The following is a 25194-nucleotide window of genomic DNA, read 5'->3' as shown; positions in this document are numbered from 1 at the left end:
ACTCACTCCCACGCTGGCCTGGACTGGAACACACTCCCGCCCTGGCCTGGTCTAGGACTCACTCCCGCACTGGCCTGGGCTGGGACACTCTCCTGCACTGGTCAGTTCTGGGAATCACTCCCGCACTGGACAGGTCTGGGGCTCACTCCCACACTAGCCTGGTCTGGGATTCAATCCCGCACTGGACAGGTCTGGGACACACTCCCGCAGTGGCCTGGTCTGGGACTCACTTACTCACTGGCCTGAAGTGGAACACACTCCTGCCCTGGCCTGGTCGAGGACTCACTCCCGCACTGGCCTGGTCTGGGACTCACTCCCACACTAGCCTGGTCTGGGACACACTCCCGCACTGGTCAGTTCTGGGACTCACCACACACTAGCCTAGTCTGTGACTCACTTCCACTCTGGCCTGGTCTGGGACACACTCCTGCACTGGTCTGGTCTGGGATACAGTCCTGCACTGACCTGATCTGGGACACACTCCACCGACTTTCGTATCATCCGCAACCTTGCTCACCCAACCTTCTAGCCCCTCCTCCAGGTCATTTATAAAAATGACAAACAGCAATGGTCCCAAAACAGATCCTGCAGAACACCACTAGTAACTGCACTCCAAGATGAACCTATACCATCAACTACTACCCTCTGTCTTCTTCCAGCCAGCCAATTCCTAATCCAAACCTCCAACTCACCCTCAATGCCCTACCTCCGTATTTTTTGCAGTAGTCTACCATGGGGAACCTTATCAAACGCCTTATTAAAATCCATATACACCACATCTACTGCTTTCCCCTCGTCCACCTCCTTAGTCACCTTCTCAAAGAATTCAATAAGGTTTGTGAGGCACGACCTGCCCTTCACAAAACCATGCCGACTCTCCTTGATCACATTATTCCTATCCAGATGTTCATAAATCCTATCCCTTACAATTCTCTCTAAGACTTTGCCCACAACAGAAGTCAGACTCACTGACCTATAGTTACTAGGGTTATCCCTACTCCCCTTCTTCAACAAGGGAACCACATTTGCTCTCCTCCAGTCTTCTGGCACTTTTCCTGTAGACAACGAGGACATAAAAATCAAGGCCAATGGCTCGGCAATCTCCTCCCTTGCTTCCCCTTCCCACTACTATCCTACCCTAGTCATTCTTTTATTCCTGACATACCTACAGAAAGCCTTTGGGTTTTCCCTAATCCTACCAACTAAGGACTTTTCATGTCCCCTCCTTGCTGCTCTTAGCTCTCTCTTCAGGTCCTTCCTGGCTCCCTTTTCACTCTCAATCGCCCCAATTGAACCTTCCCCCCTCATCTTTACATATGCCGCCCTCTTCCCTTTAACAAGGGATTCGAATTCCCTATTAAACCACGGCTCCCTCACACGACCCTTTCCTCCCTGCCTGACAGGTACATACTTATCAAGGACACTCAACAGTTGCTCCTTGAACAAGCTCCACATACCAATTGCGCCCTTCCCTTGAAGCCGACTTTTCCAAGCCACACATCCTAAGTCGTGCCTCACCGCATCATAATTTCCCTGCCCCCAGCTATAACACTTGCCCTGCAGTGTACACTTATCCCTCTCCATTACTAGAGTAAAAGTCACTTTTCTTATCCCTTTTGAATCCCGTTCTATATATTGCTATCACATAATTTATCAAACGAGCTTAATTTTCCAACTATTCCAACCAATCTCATTCATGATGACGATGTGGAGATGCCGGTGTTGGACTGGCATGGTCAAAGTCAGAAGCCTCACTATATCAGGTTTATTTGAAATCACAAGCTTTCGGAGCACTGCTCATTGATCAAGATAAATTATTAATTTATCAGAGCAGTACTTTCTAGAGGCAACCACGAAAATGTAACAGAGGTAATTAATGATCTCAGAGTGCAGGACCCCCTCTGTAACTGAGTTTCCCGTTTACTTTGAGGGAGAGAAGGTTGGCCCTAAGCCAATCGTTTAAATCCTAAGCAAGGGCAATGGTATCAGGATGATGTTAGGGCTGAAGTTAAGTTGAAAATTAAACAAAGAGAGGGGTCAGCGTAAATGCTTTGCTGAAAAACTGCATGAATCCATGTAAGATAGTGTTAATTCATTTTTTTAGATTAGAATCAGTCCAAATATTTTGACACAGAGAGCAACACACAGAGGTGCTAATAGCCAATATATTATCTGGGCTGACGCCAATTGTTAAAGTTCACTTGAGAATGTAACTTTTTTTAAAAAATATTTTGCGATTCACATATGAAAGAAGTGAAACTATCACGGTCATTCTAACACATGAGAGACTTAACAAACAATCAAGGTACTTTTCAATCTATAATTCCGGTTCCATCACAGTGTCAATTTTTGCTGTAAATTCTGTGTCTCACAATCATGGACTCCACAACCACCTGCTGAAGGAGCAGCACACGGAAAGCTAGTGCTTCCAAATAAATCTGTTGGGCTATAACCTGGTGTTGTGTGATTTTTAACTTTGTACACGCCAGTTCAACACTGGCATCTCCAAATCATGAAGTTAGACCAGTTTAACACAAGCTCCTTAGCGACGATCGTGCCCCGAGACAAAGGAGCTGGTGAAACTGTGGCACTTCTACCACTGAACCAGCTGAGAGTCGCTCAGAGCAAAGTACATCCCACGTTGCAGCAGGAATTCCAAGCAGCAAAGAATGTCAAGAATATCTGCTTCTCGTTCTGTCTCCTCGCTGTCGGGACGGTGCTGTTTGCCCCTTCCCCCTCGGACCAAGCTGTCTCCATGAGCGGAGAATTCAGCCATTTTCTCCCACTGACAGGCAGCGCCAGGGCAGGGAAGGGCAAATGCTGCCATTTTGCCTCCTCCAACTTTGATTGTGAACTTCCTCATTTACCTGAGACAGAGAGAAAGGTGCTGAGCTGGTGGGAAAGAGAGAAATGGACACCAGGGACACGTGGGTAACTTAATATGGGATCTTTCTAAGCAGCCTATTTGCTGTTGAGGATCCGTCTTCACACAGTATTCCTGCAGAAAGACCTTCACAATGCGGGGGTCGCTTTCTCTGCTGTGATCGGGCAGCAGTTAGTATCTGATCCCCAATGGTCCCAGATTAGGAGAATCCGATGGAGCCCCTCACTCCCGGAGAGTCACCCCCACGGTCCGGAGGTCGGGGGAGGGGCTGCAGACAGTCGAACGCGGAAGGTAGGGTTAAAGATGGGCCATTGTTTCTCCCTCAACTGCTCTGTCCCAGAGACAGGGAGAGGGACATCACAAACACGTGGTTTCATTCCCACTCAGACAGAAGCCGTTCAGCCCATCGAATCCACGGCTGTTGTCTGTGGCTTCTGTCTCTCTGAGGTCATTCACAATTGGTGATATCTGTCGGAATAATGGGGAACTGTGTCTGTGTGGTGATGCTGTCTCCAATATGTTGTTATTTACAATTTCCCATCTTCCCGGGAGGAGGCTGCTGTGTGGAACAGCGTGGGGAATTACTGCAGGGCGTCCTGAGCATCAAACACACTGTAACTGATGTGTTTCACCTTCACGCATTTATTATGGAGGATTCATTCAAGGTCGGATTGCGAGGGCAAACAACGTGAGATATTTAACAAAACCCAACAGTGCTGCAAGTCAAGAACAGCTGAAACGTATCAGCAGGTTTAGAACAGCTGTCATGTACTCCACACACAACGGGAGCAAGAGACAGGGCTCGTGGGGGATTTGAACCCGGGACATCTCACAGATGCGAAAGTTTACCCCAGGCGAGAATCGTACCGGGAGAGCAACGAGTGCGCCATGCCATAGCTGTCTTTGATATAAACCCAGTGACACTCAGACGGTGACAATGTCCCCACCTCGGATGCAGGACCCCGGATTCAAGCTCCATCTGCTTCAGAGCTGCACAATAGCATCTCTGAACAGGGTGTTTCCACAAAAATACTATTGTCGTTGCTTCCCGACGCAGGGGAGTGCAGGAGGTGGAGCGATCAGTCAGCGCGCGATGTTCATATGTCAGTATAGCAGCGTGTGCAATGCTCAGGTTGTGAGTTCGAGCCTCACTTGCAGCAGCTTTATCGACTCATGACCAAAGAGTCTATTGGAAGATACCAGTTTCTCTGGATTGACAAATGACCTTTCCTGAGCAATGCCTCGGCAATCAACCAACTTATCCTGGAAATATTTGAAACATGAAGAAATATCTGGGGAGAAACATGAGCAGATCCCCTTGTTCAGTTCGTAACTCTTCGAAACAGTGGACTGCTTCCATTTAAATCGCGGGCAAGCCACCCTTGTACATCATTTCTGAACACATTCACATCGGAAGGTTTGAGAGGGATATGGACCAAATGCTGGCATATACATTAGATCAACTTCTGGAACTTGGTGCCCAAGATACGGTGGTGATCAGTAATTGAGTCTGTCCCTGAATGAGATTGTATGGTTTCTACTGACTAAAGGCCTCAATTGGTCAGGGAACAATCGAGGAAAGTATTGAAAATACGTTTTTCAATATCAATCCAGTTTAGCATTGTGTAATTAAGCAAATTCCTCAAATAAGTGAGGAACCACATGTGAATACAACCGTAAAATCTTACATCACGGCCAATTTGTCAACTGTTGAGGTATAACTTGTGATATTGGAAGGGCTGGCCACAGGCAGCTCCAGTGGACTGCTTCGATTTAAATTCCGGGCAAGCCAAGGGTAAAGTGACTTTTCAAAACTAGCAGCTTTTTTTCATACTCAATCTTCAGTGTCCAATAATCTTCTACACATGTGATGCCACAGAAATTCGAAATTCCCCAATGTACCATGCCTCAGGGTATCCTTTCCTGCAATGTGTAAGATAGACAGCGGTGGCTGAGTCACACGATTTCCTGCCACTTGCAGGGTGGGAGGTGTCCACACGTGTTCCGACCTGACTCAGCAAGGATCCATAATGATCTCCTCAGGGGATCGACACGTTCTTCAACCAACAGGGTTCCCTTCGTTGTCCAGTATTTCACAGTAGCTGAAAACTACACAATTCGGATGAACACCTCCCAGGACATTCCCCACACCTCCACTGCTCGCCTTGAAACAACCGCCAAACCTCAACCAGATCATTGTTCGTAGCAAGCTTCCCGGCCTTCAGGACAACTCCAAACAACACTCTCACGGTAGGAACTGCAAGACGTGTCAGAGTGTGGACATGGATACCAACATTACACATGGGGACACCTCCCACCAGGTACGTGGCACGTACTCGTGTGACTCAGCCAACTTTGTCTATCTTATACATTTCAGGCAAGGATGCCCAGAGGCATGGTACACTGGGGAAACTGAGCAAAGGCTACGGTCAACAGATGAATGGGCACCGCTCAACAATCAACAGACAGGAGTGATCCTTCCCAGTTGGGGAATACTTCAGTGGTCCAGGAAATCCGAGCTCGGACCTTCTGGTGACCATCCTCCAAGGTGGACTTCAGGACAGGCAGCAGCGTAAAGTGGCTGATAGCTAAATTCCCATACTCATAGGGAGGGCCCCAACCTGGATCTTGGGTCAATGTCACCCTACAGCATGCACACACAACAGGCACTCCTATACACACACAGGCACTCCTACACACACACACACACACAGGCACTCCTACACACACACAGGCACTCCTATAAACACACACAGACACAGGCACTCCTATACACACACACACACAGGCACTCTTATACATACACACACAGGCACTCCTATACACGCACACTCACAGGCACTCCTATACACACACATATACACTCTCTCTCACACTCACAACCCCACACTCCATATGCACATATATACATATACGTTTGTGGGGTAAATTTGTATTTGCAGAGTTACATAGTACTTTTCTCAAAAACTGCATGAATCCATGTAAGACTCTGTCAACTCATTTTTTATATTAGAATCAATCTAAACATTATGGCACAGACAGGGAAACAGGGGGCGAACACCTTCAACAGATTATCTGACTGACACCAATTGTTACACTTAACCTGAGAATGTAACTTAAAAAAAACGTATGAAAGAAGTGAAACTATCACGGTCATTCTAACAGATGAAAGACTCAACAAACAATCAAGGTATTTTTAAATGCATAACTTCAGTTACATCACACTGTAAATATTGCTATAAATTCTGTGTCTGACATTTGCGTCCTCCACAACCATCTGATAAAAGGACGGTGCTCTGAAAGCTCGTGCTTCCAATTAAACATGTTGGAGTATAACCTGGTATTGTGTGAATTTGAACTAAGTAAGATTCAACCACCTCCCTGTGTGGCTATCGTCACTTCTATTGCAGGTTGGATAAGGAGAGTGAAGGCCTTTAATTGTTATGAATCGGAAATCTACACTTCAATAACCAAAAGCTGTCCTATTGATCCCGTGCTGTCTTTCTATGTTGGTGTCCCCTTTTACATCACTTCCTGTTTCCCTTTATCCAATTCCACCCAATGATTAATTCGTGAATGGAGACATTCTCCTCAACTCGCATTATTCTAAACTCCATGGCACATGGACGGATTTTATTGGTATGCTCCCGGGGGACAATCTTCTCATTCCTCTGAATCCACTGAATATTTCTGATATGATCTTGAAGGCGAGTATCTCCTTCTCCGGGTTTGGTAATCATCACCGCACTGGCCTACATCGGTGTGCTCATTAAAACCAAGACAATTGCAGTTAGAGTCATATCCAAATTTCACAATCTGATTCCAAGAAAGGCTGTCCCAACAGTTACATTCCTCATTGTCTTTTGTTTGTGGATGGTAAACTTTCCTGAATTGTGCGGTTTGCCTGACTCACTGTGTACAGTGATCTTCAAAATTCTCAGAATGCTATCACTCACTGTGATCCCTTCGCATCCAGTTCTAGATTTTGCCATCACATAATTTGTCAGTTTATCTTACTTTTCCAACTATTCCAACCAATCTCATTCGTGATGACGATGTGGAGATGCTGGTGTTGGACTGGGAGGGACAAAGTCAGAAGTCACACAACATCAGGTTATAATCCAATAGTTATTTTGAAATCACAAGCTTGAGGAGCACGGCACGTTCATCATGATAATTTTAAAATTTATTACATCAGTACTATCTAGAAGCAACACCGAAAATGAAACAGGGACGACTAATGACCTCAGAGTACAGGGGCAGTGATCACAGACTCACTGAATTTTAAGGGAGAGTAGGTTGGATCTAAGATGAATGTTTAAAACCTAAACAAGGGCAAAGATATCAGGATGGAGTTAGGGTGATGTTAAGTGGAAAATGTAGATGCAATGGCAGACTCAGAAGGAGGCATAAGGAATATTTCAGAATATTCCAAAAATTTAAGGTCTTTCTCAGATTTCTATCAGTTTGAAGATAAGGACATTTTTTTTTTGCAGCCTAAATCTGACGTCACAATTCCCCTGCGTCACATCACCCAGAGGGTAAGGGTCATGCAAAGAGAGCCACAGAAAGACACAGGCACACTGCCAGACTAAGTGTCAAGGAGACATGTAACACGTTGAGGTGAAGTGTAATTATTTGTGTGAAAGAATTCTTAATATAACCTCTGCTCCATACAGACTGCAGTCACATTGGAGAAACTGAATTTCCTGCAGTGTAACTGTGGCGAGCAGCTGAATATTTGCCTCGCTACATGACAGCGCTGACACGCACTGACATACTCTCTCCTGGAGCAGCATGGCCGAGTGAAAACATGCTGTGCCCATCATCCCCAATTCAATACAAAAAAGCTCTCCTCTGCACTGTACAGTGTCTTTGCTGCTCCTGCAGTCAAATCTCAATCGCTTCACCCCATATCTTACTCTCCTTCCAACTTCCTGTGAACACTTCGAAGCCGAATAAATCTATCACGTGTTTCCACTTTCACGAATCCTTTGCACCACCGCCCGAGCTGACACAGGTATGATGGACCGATTGGCCTTCTCTGGCTCTCTCACTCTGACATTCCCTGAATGGTACAGTGTACTGTGTCGGATGCCCAGGACCCCCCACATTGACTCAGACAGCGCCATCCTCCCTGAGACATGGACATGTGTAATATTCTGTTGTGTAGCTGTGTCCCGGCTGTGTCAACTCCCCACATTCGAACTTTGTTTGACTCAGGATCTCAAATTGGTCACAGTGCAGACGGAGGCCATTCAGCCCACCTTTGCTGTGCTAGCTCTCCACAGTGCGGAAATGAGTGTCTCTTTTAGCATCAGTTTCTTCCCTCCTCCTGTCTCTCTGCACATTATTGCTTTTAACATAGCCGTCGTATTCCATTTTCAATAACTCGATTGAATCTGCCTCTTTGTCCTTGTCAGACAGTGATTTACAGACGCGAATCACTCCCTGTGTGAAAACATTATTCCTTATGTCACTTTTTCGTCTTTACCTCATGTCTGTAAATCTCTGCCTGATCGCTCTCGATCCTTTCAGGTATGGGCACATCGACTCCCTATTTCTTCTGTTTGGACACCTCACGGCTTGGTAAGCTTCTATCAGATCAGTTATCAGCCTTCCATTCTCCAAGGAGAACTGTCCCAGATTTCCAATCTATCATCATTGCTGACATTCCTTATACACGGCATCATTCCCATGAGCCTGCTCAGCCCTCTCTCCAATCACCACCTATCCGCTTCCTGAAGCCTGACGCCTGAACTGTGCGGTAATCCAGATGGAGGATTGAATGAATATCGGATTGGGAGGCGAAAATCCGGAAACACTTGTTTTCCCTTACAGTGCGTGTTCTGATGTGCCATGTTCGCTCCAACCATCCCTCTGGCCCCGAAGCTCAGTCTTATTTCAAGGAGTGCACCTGTGTTTGTCTTTGAAACGCTGATGAGGCGACCTGGCAAAGGTGTAACCACCAGCTCGGGCTCGCCTCTCACTCCCAGTCAGGTCAGGTTAACACAAGCTCCTCAGCGACGATCGTGCCCCGAGACAAAGGAGCCGGTGAAACTGTGGCATTTCTACCACCGAACCAGCTGAGAGTCGCTCAGAGCGAAGTACATCCCACGTTGCAGCAGGAATTCCAAGCAGCAAAGAATGTCAAGAATATCTGCTGCTCGTTCTGTCTCCTTGCTCTCGGGACGGTGCTGTTTGTCCCTTCCCCCTGGACCAAGCTGTCTCCATTAGCGGAGAATTCAGCCATTTTCTCCCACTGACAGGCAGCGCCAGGGCAGGGAAGGGCAAATGCTGCCCTTTTGCCTCCTCCAACTTTGATTGTGAACTTCCTCATTTACCTGAGACAGAGAGAAAGGTGCTGAGCTGGTGGGAAAGAGAGAAATGGACACCAGGGACACGTGGGTAACTTAATATGGGATCTTTCTATGCAGTCTGTTTGCTGTTGAGGATCCGTCTTCACACAGTATTCCTGCAGAGAGATCTTCACAATGCGGGGGTCGCTTTCTCTGCTGTGATCGGGCAACAGTTAGTATCTGATCCCCAACGGTCCCAGATTAGGAGTATCCGATGGAGACCCTCACTCTCGGAGAATCACCCCCACGGCCCGGAGCTCGGGGGAGGGGCGGGGGAGGGGGCTGCAGACAGTCGAACGCGGAAGGTCGGGTTAAAAATGGGCCATTGTTTCTCCCTCAACTGCTCTGTCCCAGAGACAGGGAGAGGGACATCACAAACACGTGGTTTCATTCCCGCACAGACAGAAGCCGTTCAGCCCATCGTGTCCAAGGCGGCTATCTGTCACCACAATCTCTCTGAGGTTATTCACAATCGGTGATATCTGTCTGAATAATGGGGAACTGTGTCTGTGCGGTGATGTGATCTCTGACATGTTGATCATCTTGTCATTCACCGCTTTCCATGTCACCGGGAGGAGGCTGCTGTGTGAAACACCGTGGGGAATTACTGCAGGGCATCCTGAGCATTAAACACACCGTTGCTGATGTATTTCACCTTCACCCATTTATTCCCGCCTCAGAGAGTAGCGTTTTGCAAATTAGATCAGAGCAGACCCATCGAGAACAGAAGAGTATCCTGACTTTCACAAGCGCCTCACCCCACCCTGTGTAAATGTGGCCCGTGTATCAATGTGAAAGATTTATTTCAGATCTATGGAGTGACGGGAAGCAGAAAGCGGATTAAAAATGCAGCGAGTCGAACAGAGTTGTGTTACAGAGGAACACTGACGGGGACGGGGCACACATGCAGCAACATGCAGCTCGCTCACAGACCCGGACCACTCCCTGTGTGAAAACAGTCTTCCTCATGGCACTTTTACTCCTTTTCCTGGACACTTCAAATCTCTGTCTAATCGTTCTCGATCCTTTCAGGTGTGGCAGCATTTTCACTCCCGTATTTCCTCTGCCCAGATCCCCCATGACTTGGAAAGCTTCAATCAGACCAGCTTTCAGTTTTCTGTTCTCCAAGGAGAAGTGTGTCTACTTCCCAATCTCTCTTCATTGCTGACATTCCTCAAATTTCCTGTGAACCTGTCTCCAACCACTTCACCGCTTCCTGACGTTTCACACCCAGAATTCAGCAAAGATGCAACTGGGGGGATTCACTCAGAGTCGGCTGGTGGGGGAGAACACTCGGAGACACTTGTTTTCACTTTGATCAAGTGATAGCCAATGCCCCATCTCTACTTCAGGTAGTCCCACTGCATTGAGCTAGCTGTTTTGTTGGAAAGCGGATCGTGCATTTTGGCGAAACTGAGAACAAGCAACAAGAACTCGTCTGGGATTGGAACTGCTGACCTCTCCCATGTGTACAATATAACAAAGCCCGAAGCGGGAACCACAGGCTTCCACGAACGAACCATCCGATAAAACGGGCAGCGTGTGCCTTATCAGCTAAGACTGGCTCAGAGCGAAGTCCATCCCACGTTGCTCCGGGAATTTGAAGCAGGGAAGGGTTTCAAGAACATCTCTTTCTCATTCTTTTTCCAGTGTGTCCTTTCCCTTGGGACTGGGCCCTGTCCTTTGACGGTTTATTGAGCCATTTTCTTCCACTTGGTACATGAAGAGTTTTGAAAGATTCACAAAGCTGGAAACTGGGGTCTGTTCTGTTTCACTGAATTTCACTCTCCGTCATTTGCCTGAGCTAGATGTTCCACGAATCCCTGATCTATGTTTATAATAACTGCTTTGGGTGAGACTTGATCTGACAGCTGTGGCATTTTCCCACGCCTCCTTGTAAATGTTTTATTGCAATATTAATTGATTCCCAAACTGTGTTCCGGCTGCTCATGTTAAGAGAAAGAAAAGGGAGCAGTGCCCATGACCATGACCAGGATTTGAAACAACACAGAATACCAACCATTGTACAATCTCGGCGCCACGCAATCTGCCGCCAGGAAACATCAAATCAGTGCAGGGCTGGAGGAGATGCCAAGGGCAGCACCGGAAACACAACACCAGAAAAACTCACCAAATCCCGCACTGAGATGAGGGAACTCAGATTGGGAGGAATCTATGGAATTCGAGGCCTCAGAGTTTTCAAATAAGATTGGTAGTTTTTGATGGATTGAAAACACCAAGAGCTCAGGGGATAGTACAGAAAAGTAGCGATGATGTAGGAGCGGCCCATGATCTCACTGAACAGTGAGGCGGGTTCGATGGGCTGAGTGGCTGCATGTGTTATTTGCATTTGTTATGTTTAAAATGAAAATATTCTTTCATATGTTCACTTGGTGAGTAGACCATAAGACCATTAGACATAGGAGCAGAAAATAGGCCATTCAGCCCATCGAGTAATCTCCTCCATTCAATCATGGCTGATAAGTTTCTCAATTCCATTCTCCCGCTTGATCCCCATAAGCCTGGATCCCCTTGATACTCAGGAACCAATCTATCTCAATCTTAAACATACTCAATCACCCACTGGCCTCTACAGCTTTTTGAATTCCACCACTCTCTGGCTGAAGAGGTTTCTCCTGATCTCCAATCTACAAGGTCTTTCTTTTACTCCACAGCCAGGGTATGTTTCTATTTGTGATGCCAAAACTCAGAGCAAGATCAACTTCTGGAACTTGGTGCCCAAGATACGGTGGTGATTAGTAATGAAGTCGACCCGCGAATGAGATTGTAATGTTTCCACTGACGAAAGGCCTCAATGGCTCAGAGAACAATCGAGGAAAATATTGAAAATACATTTTTCAATATCAATCCAGTTTAGCACTGTGTAATGAAGCAAATTCCTCAAATAAGTGAGGAACCACATGTGAGTACAACCGGAAAATCTTACATCACTGTCAATTTGTCAACCGGTGACGTATAACTTGTGATATTGGGACTAGCAATGCCGTGCACCTCCACTGGCGCAATCGGTCAGCGCGTGGTACGTTTGGCGGCGAGAGCAATGGCAAGGTTGTGAATTCGAGTCTCACCTGGAGCAGTTTTATCTCCTCATGACCAAACAGTCTATTAGAAAACACAAGTTTCTCTGGATTCACAAATGACCTTTCCTGAGCAATGCCTCGGCCATCAACCAACTTTTCCTGGAAATATTTGAAACGTGAAGAAATATCTCGGGAGAAACATAAGCAGGCGATTCTGTTCAGCTCGAAAATGCTTCGAAACAGCGACCTGTTTCCATTTAAATTGCCGGCAAGCCATGTTTAGTTGGTATTTCTTTATTCAATTGGCTACAAACTCACACAGGTCGGTGTAATAATCAAAAAAGAATTAGATTTATCTCATTAAACCGTGTGAATGTTATATTCGGCTTTGCTTGGAACATTTGTCTGATTAAAATAAAGAACTGCTGAGAGGAAGAGGATCAAAATGCAAAAATACAGAACCTTGTTTGTGGGTTTCTTGGGCGGAGATCAGAGTGTTCCAAATGGACCTAGCATCATGTGAGTGTGATCAAACCTTTAAGGCACCATGGTAAAGTAGGAAGTGCGTCTCCGGGAGATGGTTCACTTCAGACTAATGGGGGTCTAACTTTTCAAAACTCTCAGCTTTTTTCATACTCAATCTTAAGTGTTCAATAATCTTCTTCACACGTGAAGTCAAAGAAATTCGAAATTGTTCCCCAACCACCGCAAGTGGCTTTCTCTCACTGTTAAATTCCCTCCTGAGGAACCGAGGGTTGTAGTCACATAATTCTTTGAGGTTTGAGGCACACGTAGACACGTTGTTTGAATGTCAGCACTCAGCCTCCAATGATCCAGGGAAAACATCCAATGATCCAAGACTGTTCACCCTCGGCCTTTAGCTCAAGTCTTCTAAACCTGGCAACATCCTTGTAAATCTTTTCTGAACACATTCACATCGGAACGTTTGAGAGGGATATAGGACAAATGCCGGCATACAGACTAGGTTAGATTAGGATATCTGCTCGGCATGGACGGATTGGACCGAAGGGTATGTTTCTATTTGTCTGTCTTGCCAAAACTCAGAGCAAGATCAAATTCTTGAACTTGGTGCCCAAGATACGGTGGTGATCAGTAATTGAGTCTATCCCTGAATGAGATTGTATGGTTTCTACTGACTAAAGGCCTCAACTGGTCAGAGAACAATCAAGGAAAATGTTGAAAATACATTTTTCAATATCAATCCAGTTTAGCATTGTGTAATGAAGCAAATTCCTCAAATAAGTGAGGAACCACATGTGAACCGGAAAATGGTACATCACAGCCAATTTGTCAACCGCTGAGGTATAACCCGACATATGAAGCAATCGAAAAGCATCTCGCTCCCGTGGAGTCATCGGACAGCGCGCCGTACTTATATGGCAGAGTGAGCTATGCCGAGGTTCTGAGTTTAAGCATCACCTGGAGCAGTTTCATCTTCTCATCGCCGATACTGAGTTGTCTAAAAAATACCAGTTTCCGTAGATTGAGAAATGGCTCACCAATCAACCAACACATCCTGGAAATAATCAAAACGTGAAGAAATATATCGGGCGAAGCAAGAGAAGGTGATCTTGTTCAATTCGAAGTTGATTCTCAGAGAGCTGACTGCACTGAGTTAAATTGCGGGGAAAAGCTGTTTAGCTGGTATCTCTTTAGTTCAATTTGCAGCAAACTCGCACAGGTCGTTTTAATAATCAAAAATGAATTAGGTTTATCTCATTGAACAGTGTGAATGTTGTTTTCAACTTTGGAACATTTATCAGCTTCAAATACAGAACAGCTGAGAAGAACAGGATTCAAAATGAAAAAGACAGAGCCTTGTTTGTGGGTTTCTTGGGCGGAGATCAGAGTGTTCCAAATGGACCGAGCATCATCTGAGTGTGATCAAACCTTTAAGGCACCAGGGTAAAGCCGGGATTGCATCTCCGAGAGACGGTTCACTTCAGGCTCACGAGGGTCTAACTTTTCAAAACCATCAGCTTTTTTCATACTGAATCCGACACAGCTACAAGTGTTCAATAAACTTCTCCACACGGGAAGTCAAAGAAATTCAGAGTTGTTCCCCATCCACTAATCGACTTTCTCCCACTGTTAAATTCCCTCCTTAGGGAATGGGGTGTGCTGCCACATAATTCTTTGAAGTTTGAGGCACAGTCGACAGAATGTTTAACAGTCTTTTGGTAAGCTTGCCTTCGTTGGCTCAGTGTTAGAGGAATGGAATTCGGAACCCAGGTTGAGATTGTACAGGACACCAGTGAGGGCTTTTCTGGAATGCTGTATCCTGTTCTGGTTGCCCAGTTATAGGAAGGGCATTATCAAGCTGTCGAGGGTTCAGAGTTAGCCTGCTGGACACACTTTCCTCATTCCTGAAGAAGGGCTCATGCCTGAAACGTCGATTTTCCTTCCCCTTGGATGCTGCCTGACCTGCTGCGCTTTTCCAGCAACACATTTTCAGATTTGTACCAAGATTTTGCATGGTATAGAAGATTTGAGTTATAAAGGAAGGTTGGTCAGGCTGGGACTTTTTGTGTTCGAGGATAGGAGATGGAGAGGGGAGCTTGAGAAAAGTTTATAAAATCATGAGAGGTATAGGTGATGTTAACGAGAGTTGTCTTTTCCCTAGGTCGGGAGGATTGAAGATGCAGAGGCACATTTTTAAGTTGAGAGATATTTTAAAAAAACATGAGAGGCTTTTTTTGTTTCACACAGGGTGCTTTGCGTGTGGAATGAACCGCTTGAGGAAGTGTGGATGCAGGTACAATTACAACGTTTAAGAGTCATTTGAACAGGTACATGAATAGGAAAAAGTTTAGAGGGACAGAGAGCAGGATCTGGCAGGTAGGACGAGTTTAGTTTGGGATTGTGTTCGGCATGGAGTGTTTAGACCGAAACATTTGTTTTAGTGCTGTATGATTCTGTGATTCTATGCTCGTGTGAATTTTAAAACATGCTGGAATCAGCTTCTGTATACAGTTTCTGGGAAAAGAAAAACAAAACATTCAGGAGATAAATAATTCTCTGAGTGAAAGAAACTCTGCTCTCGCCCTATATTTATCATACACCACTTTAAATCTCTAACTTATTGATTCACCTGAAAGAGGGACTTCACTTCCTACTCAGTTCGTTCGAACATCACATCATCTGGAAAATCTATTAGTTTACTTACCAATTTTTCAAGTTTCTGCAACAGCATTTCCAATATCTCGCGACTAAAATCCTTTATCCTTCCCACCATGCCGATAAACCCCGTCTGTGTCCTTTCGATGTCTTCATATCCCAGGAAACGCTTCTGTGTCCTTTCCAAACTTTTCACATTTGTGGGTGAAGATTGAAGATCAGGATTACACACCATGCTCTAAGTGAGGCTCAACCAAGGATAATACACTTGTACAATGATCTATACGCTTCTGTAGTATGATTTATTCATTTATAAACTCAAGTAATCCAATTCATTCCTGAAGAAGGGTTTATGCCCGAAACATCGATTCTCCTGCTTCTTGGATACTGCCTGACCTGCTGCGCTTTTCCAGCAACATATTTTCAGCCCGAATCCAATTCATTATCTTACCACATCATGAACATTGTCTCTATGGCGACCAAGATCTTTCCACTCACTTCTCTTTGTACTTTCATAGAATATGGGACTGGCTTGGAAGGTCAATCCCCGTGACCTGAGTGACTTCAACTATTTCAAAACGTAAGTGAGATTCAACCACTTCACTGTGGGATATAATCACTTCTACTGCAGGTTGAATAAGGACAATAAATACCTTCAAACTGTCATTATGATTAGGAAATCGACACTTCAATAAAAACCTGTCCTATATATCGTGTGCTGTCTTTCTGTGTCAGTGTCCCGTTTGTGTCAGTGTCACTTCATTTTTCCCTTTGTTGAATTCTACACGATGATTAATTTTTGTGGATAAAGATATTGTCCTCAACTCTCATTATTCTAAACTCCATGGCATATGGACGGATTTTATTGGTATGCTCCCAGAGGACAATCTTCTCATTCCTCTGAATCCACTGAATATTTCTGATATGATCTTGAAGGCGAGTATCTCCTTTTCCGGGTTTGGTAATCATCACCGCACTGGCCGACATCAGTGTGCTCATTAAAACCAAGGCAATTGCAGTTCGAGTCATATCCAGATTTCACAATCTGATTCCAAGAAAGGCTGTCCCAACAGTTACATTCCTCATTGTCGTTTGTTTGTGGATGGTAAATTTTCCTGAATTATGTAGTTGACTGACTCACTGTGGACAATGATTTACCAAATTCTGAGAATGCTATCACTCACTGTTATCCCTTTTGAATCCCGTTCTATATATTGCTATCACATAATTTATCAAACCACCTTACTTTTCCAACTATTTCAACCAATCTCATTCATGATGACGATGTGGAGATGCCGGTGTTGGACTGGCATGGACAAAGTCAAAAGTCTCACGATATCAGGTTTATTTGAAATCACAAGCTTTGGGAGTGCTGCTCGTTCATGAAGGTAAATTATTAATTTATCAGAGCAGTACTGTCGAGCTGCAACCACGAAAATGAAACAGAGGTAATTCATGACCTCAGAGTGCAGGACCCCCTCTGTAACTGAGTTTCCCGTTTACTTTGAGGGAGAGAAGGTTGGCCCTAAGCCGATCGTTTAAATCCTAAGCAAGGGCAATGGTATCAGGATGATGTTAGGTTATGTTGAAAATTAAACGAAGACAGGGGTCAGCGTAGATGCTTTGCTGAAAAACTGCATGAATCCATGTAAGATAGTGTTAATTCATTATTTTTAGATTAGAATCAGTCCAAATATTTTGGCACAGAGAGCAGCACACAGAGGTGCTAATACCCAATACATTATCTGGGCTGACACCAATTGTTAAAGTTCACTTGAGAATGTAACTTTTTAAAAATATTTTGCGATTTACATATGAAAGCAGTGAAACTATCACGGTCATTCAAACAGATGTGATTTGGAGATGCTGGTGTTGGACTGGGGTGTACTTTTTTGTCTGAGTCGATATGTACAATCTTCTTGGAGATCCTCTCCACTTTAAGCCGGCGGACAATCACCTGATGAAGCAGCGTCGCTCCGAAAGCTAGTGTGCTTCCAAATAAACCTGTTGAGCTATAACCTGGTGTTGTGTGATTTTTAACTTTGTACACGCCAGTTCAACACCGGCATCTCCAAATCATGAAGTCAGGCCAGTTTAACACAAGCTCCCCAGCGACGATCGTGCCCCGAGACAAAGGAGCCGGTGAAACTGTGGCACTTCCACCACCGAACCAGCTGAGAGTCGCTCAGAGCGAAGTACATCCCACGTTGCAGCAGGAATTCCAAGCAGCAAAGAATGTCAAGAATATCTGCTTCTCGTTCAGTCTCCTTGCGTCGCTTTCTCTGCTGTGATCGGGCAACAGTTAGTATCTGATCCCCAACGGTCCCAGATTAGGAGAATCCGATGGAATCCCTCACTCCCGGAGAGTCACCCCCACGGTCCGGAGCTCGGGGGAGGGGCGGGGGAGGGGGCTGCAGACAGTCAAACGCGGAAGGTAGGGTTAAAAATGGGCCATTGTTTCTCCCTCAGCCGCTCTGTCCCAGAGACAGGGAGAGGGACATCACAAACATGTGGTTTCATTTCCACTCAGACAGAAGCCGTTCAGCCCATCGTGTCCAAGGCGGCTATCTGTCACCACAATCTCTCTGAGGTTATTCACAATCGGTGATATCTGTCTGAATAATGGGGAACTGTGTCTGTGCGGTGATGTGATCTCTGACATGCTGATCGTCTTGTCATTCACCGCTTTCCATGTCACCGGGAGGAGGTTGCTGTGTGAAACACTGTGGGGAATTACTGCAGGGCATCCTGAGCATCAAACACATCGTAGCTGATGTTTTTCACCTTCACCCATTTATTCCAGCCTCAGAGAGCAGCGTTTGCAAATTGATCAGAGCAGACCCTCCAGACCTTCACAAGCGCCTCACCCCACCCTGTGTAAATGTGGCCCGTGTATCAATGTGAAAGACTTATTTCAGATCCATGGAGTGACGGGAAGCAGAAAGCTGATTAAAAATGCAGTGAGTAGAACAGAGTTGTGTTACAGAGGAACACTGACGGGGACGGGGCACACATGCAGCAACATGCAGCTCGCTCACAGACCCGGACCACTCCCTGTGTGAAAACAGTCTTCCTCATGGCACTTTTACTCCTTTTCCTGGAGACTTCAAATCTCTGTCTAATCGTTCTCGATCCTTTCAGGTGTGGCAGAATTTTCACTCCCGTATTTCCTCTGTCCAGATCCCCCATGACTTGGAAAGCTTCAATCAGACCAGCTTTTGCTTTCTGTTCTCCAAGGAGAAGTGTGTCTACTTCCCAATCTCTCTTCATTGCTGACATTCCTCAAACACTGCACCTTTCCTGTGAACCTGTCTCCAACCACTTCACCACTTCCTGACGTTTCACACCCATAATTCAGCAAAGGTGCAGCTGGGGGGATTCACTCAGAGTCGGATGGCGGGGGCGAACACTCGGAGACACTTGTTTTCACTTTGATCAAGTGATAGCCAATGCCCCATCTCTACTTCAGGTAGTCCAACCGCATTGAGCGAAGCTATTTTGTTGAAAAGCGGATCGTGCATTTTGTCGCAACAAGCAACAAGAGTTCGTCCGGGATTGGAACCGCTGACCTCTCCCATGTGTACAATATAACAAAGCCCAAAGCGGGAACCACAGAGTTCCTCGAACGAACCATCCGATAAAATGGGCAGCGTTTGCCTTATCAGCTGAGACTGGCTCAGAGCGAAGTCCATCCCACCTTGCTCCAGGAATGTGAAGCTGGGAAGAGTTTCAAGAACATCTCCTTTGCATTCTGTTTCCAGTGTATCCTTTCCCCTGGGACTGGGCCCTGTCCATTGACGGATTATTCAACCATTTTCTTCCACTTGGTACATGAAAAATTTTGAAAGATTGACAAAGCTGGAAACTGGGGTCTGTTCTGTTTCACTGAATTTCACTCTCCGTCATTTGCCTGAGCCAGATGTTCCGAGAAGCCCTGATCTATGTTCATAAAAACTGCTTTGGGTGAGACTTGATCTGACAACTGTGGCGTTTCCCCACGCCTCCTTAAAAACACCGAGAGCTCAGGGGATAGTACAGAAAAGTAGTGATGATGTAGGAGTGGCCCATGATCTCACTGAACAGCGAGGCGGGTTCGATGGGCTGAGTGGCTGCATGTGTTATTTGCATTTGTTATGTTTAAAATGAAAATATTCTTTCATATGTTCACTTGATGAATAGACTGTAAGACCATTACACAGAGGAGCAGAAATCAGGCCATTCAACCCATCGAGTACTCTCCTCCATTCAATCATGGCTGATAAGTTTCTCAATTCCATTCTCCCGCTTGCTCCCTGTAAGCCACGATCCCCTTGATACTCAAGAACCAATCTATCTCAATCTTAAATATACTCAATCACCCACTGGCCTCTACAGCTTTTTGAATTCCACCACTCTCTGGCTGAAGAGGTTTCTCCTGATCTCCAATCTAAAAGGTCTTTCTTTTACTCCACAGCCAGGGGATGTTTCTATTTGTGATGCCAAAACTCAGAGCAAGACCAACGTCTGGAACTTGGTGCCAAAGATACGGTGGTGATCAGTCATTGAGTCGACCCGCGAATGAGATTGTAATGATTCTACTGACTAAAGGCCTCAATTGGTCAGAGAGCTATCGAGGAAAATATTGAAAATACATTTTTCAATATCAATCCAGTTTAGCACTATGTAATTAAGCAAATTCCTCAAATAAGTGAGGAACCACATGTGAATACAACCGTAAAATCTTACATCACGGCCAATTTGTCAACCGCTGAGGTATAACCCGACATATTAAGCAATCGAAAAGCATCTCGCTCCTGTGGAGTCATCGGTCAGCGCGCCATACTTATATGGCAGAGTGAGCAATGCCGAGGTTCTGAGTTTAAGCATCACCTGGAGCAGTTTCATCTTCTCATCGCCGATGCTGAGTTGTCTAAAAAATACCAGTTTCCGTAGATTGAGAAATGGCTCACCAATCAACCAATACGTCCTGGAAATAATCAAAACGTGAAGAAATATATCGGGAGAAGCAAGAGAAGGTGATCTTGGTCAATTCGAAGTTGATTCTCAGAGAGCTGACTGCACTGAGTTAAATTGCGGGGAAAAGCTGTTTAGCTGGTATCTCTTTAGATCAATTTGCAGCAAGCTCGCACAGGTCGTTTTAATAATCAAAAATGAATTAGATTTATCTCATTGAACAGTGTGAATGTTGTTTTCAACTTTGTTTGGAACATATATCAGCTTCAAATACAGAACTGCTGAGATGAACAGGATTCAAATTGCAAAAAGACAGAGCCTTGTTTGTGGGTTTCTTGGGTGGAGATCAGAGTGTACCAAATGGACCGTGCATCATCTGAATGTGATCAAACCTTTAAGGCACCAGGGTAAAGCAGGGATTGCATCTCCGAGAGACGGTTCACTTCAGGCTCACGAGGGTCTAACTTTTCAAAACCATCAGCTTTTTTCATACTCAATCCTACACAGCTACAAGTGTGCAATAAACCTCTCCACACGGGAAGTCAAAGAAATTCAGAGTTGTTCCCCATCCACTAATCGACTTTCTCCCACTGTTAAATTCCCTCCTTAGGCAACGGGGTGTGCAGCCACATAATTCTTTGAAGTTTGAGGCACAGTCGACAGGATGTTTAACAGTCTTTTGGTAAGCTTGCCTTCGTTGGCTCAGTGTTTGAGGAATGGAATTCGGAAGCCAGGTTGAGATTGTACATGACACAAGTGAGGGCTTTTCTGGAATGCTGTATCCTGTTCTGGTTGCCCAGTTATAGGAAGGGCATTATCAAGCTGTCGAGGGTTCAGAAGAGATTTACCAAGAATTTTCCTGGTATAGAAGATTTGAGTTATAAAGGAAGGTTAGTCAGGCTGGGACTTTTTGTGTTCGAGGATAGGAGATGGAGAGGGGAGCTTGAGAAAAGTTTATAAAATAATGAGAGGAAAAGGTGATGTTAACGATAGCTGTCTTTTTCCTTGGTCGGTAGGATTGAAGATGCAGAGGCACATTTTTAAGTTGAGAGATATTTTCAAAAAAAACATGAGAGGCTTTTTTTAGTTTCACACAGGGTGCTTTGCATTTGGAATGAACCGCTTGAGGAAGTGTGGATGCAGGTACAATTACAACTTATAAGAGTCATTTGAACAGTTACATAAACAGGAAAGGTTTGGAGGGACAGAGAGCAGGATCTGGCAGGTTGGACGAGTTTAGTTTGGGATTGTGTTCAGCATGGAGTGTTTAGACCGAAGCATTTGTTTTCGTGCTGTATGATTCTGTGATTCTATGCTCGTGTGAATTTTAAAACATGCTGGAATCAGCTTCTGTATACAGTTTCTGGGAAAAGAAAACCAAAACATTCAGGAGATAAATAATTCTCTGAGTGAAATAAACTCTGCTCTCGTCCTATATTTATCATACACAGTTTTAAATCTCAAACTTATTGATTCACCTGAAAGAGGGAATTCACTTCCTACTCAGTTAGTTCGAACATCACATCATCTGGAAAATCTATTAGTTTCCTTGCCAATTTTTCCTGTTTCAGCAACAGCATTTCCAATATCTCGCGACTAAAATCCTTCATCCTTCCCACCATGCCGATAAACCCCGTCTGTGTCCTTTCGACGTCTTCATATCCCAGGAAACGCTTCTGTGTCCTTTCCAAACTTTTCACATTTGTGGTGAAGATTGAAGATCAGGATTACACACCATGCTCTAAGTGAGGCGCAATCAAGTATATTACACTTCTGTAGTATGATTTATTAATTTATAAACTCAAGTAATCCAATTCATTATCCACATCATGAACATTGTCTCTATGGCGACCAAGATCTCACCACTCACTTCTCTTTGTTCATTTGTCTCGGGGCACGAACGCGGAAGGTAGGGTTAAAAATGGGCCATTGTTTCTCCCTCAGCCGCTCTGTCCCAGAGACAGGGAGAGGGACATCACAAACATGTGGGTTCCTTCCCGCACAGACAGAAGCCGTTCAGCCCATCGAATCCACTGCGATTGTCTGTGGCTTCTGTCTCTCTGAGGTCATTCACAATTGGTGATATCTGTCGGAATAATGGGGAACTGTGTCTGTGTGGTGATGCTGTCTCCAATATGTTGTTATTTACAATTTCCCATCTTCCCGGGAGGAGGCTGCTGTGTGGAACAGCGTGGGGAATTACTGCAGGGCGTCCTGAGCATCAAACACACTGTAACTGATGTGTTTCACCTTCACGCATTTATTATGGAGGATTCATTCAAGGTCGGATTGCGAGGGCAAACAACGTGAGATATTTAACAAAGCCCAACAGTGCTGCAGATGCTGTAAATCAAAAACAGCGGAAGGTTTGAGAGGGATATAGACCAAATGCTGGCATATACACTAGATCAACCTCTGCAACTTGTTGCCCAAGATACGGTGGTGATGAGTAATTGAGTCTATCCCTGAATGAGATTGTCTCATTCGGTTTGGAATAGCCACCGTGATACATTCCCCACACAACGGGAGCAAGAGACAGGGCTCGGCCGGGATTTAAACCCGGGACCTCCCGCATGTGCGAGCACTTAACTGAAGCGAGAATCCTACCGCCAGGTCAATGAACCTGCAATAATGCAGCCGTCTTTGAATATAAACCCAGTGACACTCAGGCGGTGACAATGTCCCCACCTCGGATGCAGGGGCCTCGGATTCAAGCTCCATCTGCTTCAGAGCTGCACAATAGCATCTCTGAACAGGGTGTTTCCACAAAAATACTATTGTCGTTGCATCCTGAAGCAGGGCAGTACCGGAGGTGGCGCGATCGGTCAGCACGTGATGTTTTATATGTCAGTATAGCGGCGTGTGCAAAGCTGAGGTTGTGAGTTCGAGCCTCACCTGCAGCAGCTTTATCGACTCATGACCAACGAGTGTATTGGAAGATACCAGTTTCTCTGGATTGACAAATGACCTTTCCTGAGCAATGCCTCTGCCATCAACCAACTTATCCTGGAAATATTTGAAACATGAAGAAATATCTGGGGAGAAACATGAGCAGGCCGCCTTGCACAGTTCGAAACTCTTAGAAACAGTGGACTACTGCCTTTTAAATTGCGGGCAAGCCATCCTTGTCCATCTTTTCTGAACACATTCACATCGGAAGGTTTGAGAGGGAGAGAGACCAAATGCTGGCATATACACTAGATCAACCTCTGGAACTTGGTGCCCAAGATACGGTGGCGATAAGTAATTGAGTCTATCCCTGAATAGATTGTATGGTTTCTACTGACTAAAGGCCTCAATTGGTCAGAGAACAATCGAGGAAAATATTGAAAATACGTTTTCAATATCAATCCAGTTTAGCATTGCGTAATGAAGCAAATTCCTCAAATACGTGAGGAACCACATGTGAATACAACCGTAAAATCTTACATCACGGCCAATTTGTCAACTGTTGAGGTATAACTTGTGATATTGGAAAGGCCGGCCGCAGGCAGCTTCAGTGGCGCAATCGGTGAGCGTGTGGTACTTATATGGCAGTACGGAGGCGTGTGCAATGCCGAGGTTGTGAGTTCGAGCCTCACCTGGAGCAGTTTTGTCTACTCATGACCAAAGAGTCTATTGGGAAATACAAGTTTCTCGGGATTGCCAAATGACTTTTCCTGAGAAATGTCTCGGCTGTCAAACAACTTAATCTGGAAGTATTTGAGCCGTGAAGAAATATCTGAGGAGAAACATGAGTAGATGATCTTGCTCAGCTCGGAAATGCGACGGAACAGCGGACTGCTTCGATTTAAATTGCGGGCAAGCCAAGGGTAAAGTGACTTTTCAAAACTAGCAGCTTTTTTCATACTCAATCATCAGTGTTCAATAATCTTCTACACATGTGATGGCACAGAAATTCGAAATTCCCCAATGTACCATGCCTCAGGGCATCCTTTCCTGCAATGTATAAGATAGACAGCATTGGCTGAGTCACACGAGTACCTGCCACTTGCAGGGTGGGAGGTGTCCACACGTGTTCCGACTTGACGCAGCAAGGATCCATACTGATCTCCTCAGGGGATCGACACGTTCTTCAACCGACAGGGTTCCCTTCGTTGTCCAGTATTTCACAGTAGCTGAAAACTACACAATTCGGAAGACCTTCCCCACACCTCCACTGCTCGCCTTTAAACAACCGCCAAACCTCAAACAGATTCGTAGCAAGCTTCCCGGCCTTCAGGACAACTCCAAACAACCCTGTCACGGTAGGAACTGCAAGACGTGTCAGAGTGTGGACATGGATACCACCATTATACGTGGGGACACCTCCCACCATGTACGTGGCAGGTACTCGTGTGACTCAGCCAACTTTGTCTATTTTATCCGTTGCAGGCAAGAATGCCCTGAGGCATGGTACACTGGGGAAACTTAGCAAAGGCTATGGTCAACAGATGAATGGGCACCGCTCAACACTCAACAGACAGGAATGATCCTTTCCAGTTAGGGAATACTTCAGCGGTCCTGGACATCCGAGCTCGGACCTTCTGGTGACCATCCGCCAAGGTGGACTTCAGGATAGGCAGCAGCGAAAAGTGGCTGATAGCTAAATTTCCTACCATAGGGAGGGCCTCAACCTGGATCTTGGGTTAATGTCACCCTGCAGCATGCACACACACACAGGCACTCCAAACACACACAGGCACTCCTACACACACACACACACACAGGCACTCCTATACACACATACACACACACAAAGGAACTCCTATACACACACACACACACACACACAGGCTTTCCTACACACACACACACACACACACACACACACATAGGC

At 45.4% G+C, this 25194-nt stretch overlaps 1 protein-coding gene and 1 non-coding gene across 4 annotated transcripts in view; one reads left to right on the top strand and one right to left on the bottom strand.

Annotated features, from left to right (window-relative positions):
- Positions 1-25194, bottom strand: part of gdpd5b (glycerophosphodiester phosphodiesterase domain containing 5b) — a 248065-nt gene that overhangs the window by 29443 nt on the left and 193428 nt on the right. The window lies entirely within an intron of this gene.
- Positions 23869-23964, top strand: trnai-uau. Its single transcript has 2 exons — positions 23869-23906; positions 23929-23964. It is a non-coding gene; the product is annotated as a tRNA-Ile (tRNA).

Source organism: Chiloscyllium plagiosum, chromosome 6, assembly GCF_004010195.1.
Source record: "Chiloscyllium plagiosum isolate BGI_BamShark_2017 chromosome 6, ASM401019v2, whole genome shotgun sequence".
NCBI classification, from domain to species: domain Eukaryota; kingdom Metazoa; phylum Chordata; class Chondrichthyes; order Orectolobiformes; family Hemiscylliidae; genus Chiloscyllium; species Chiloscyllium plagiosum.
The sequence above is the reverse complement of the archived record's forward strand: the minus strand, read 5'-3'. Positions and strand labels throughout refer to the sequence as shown.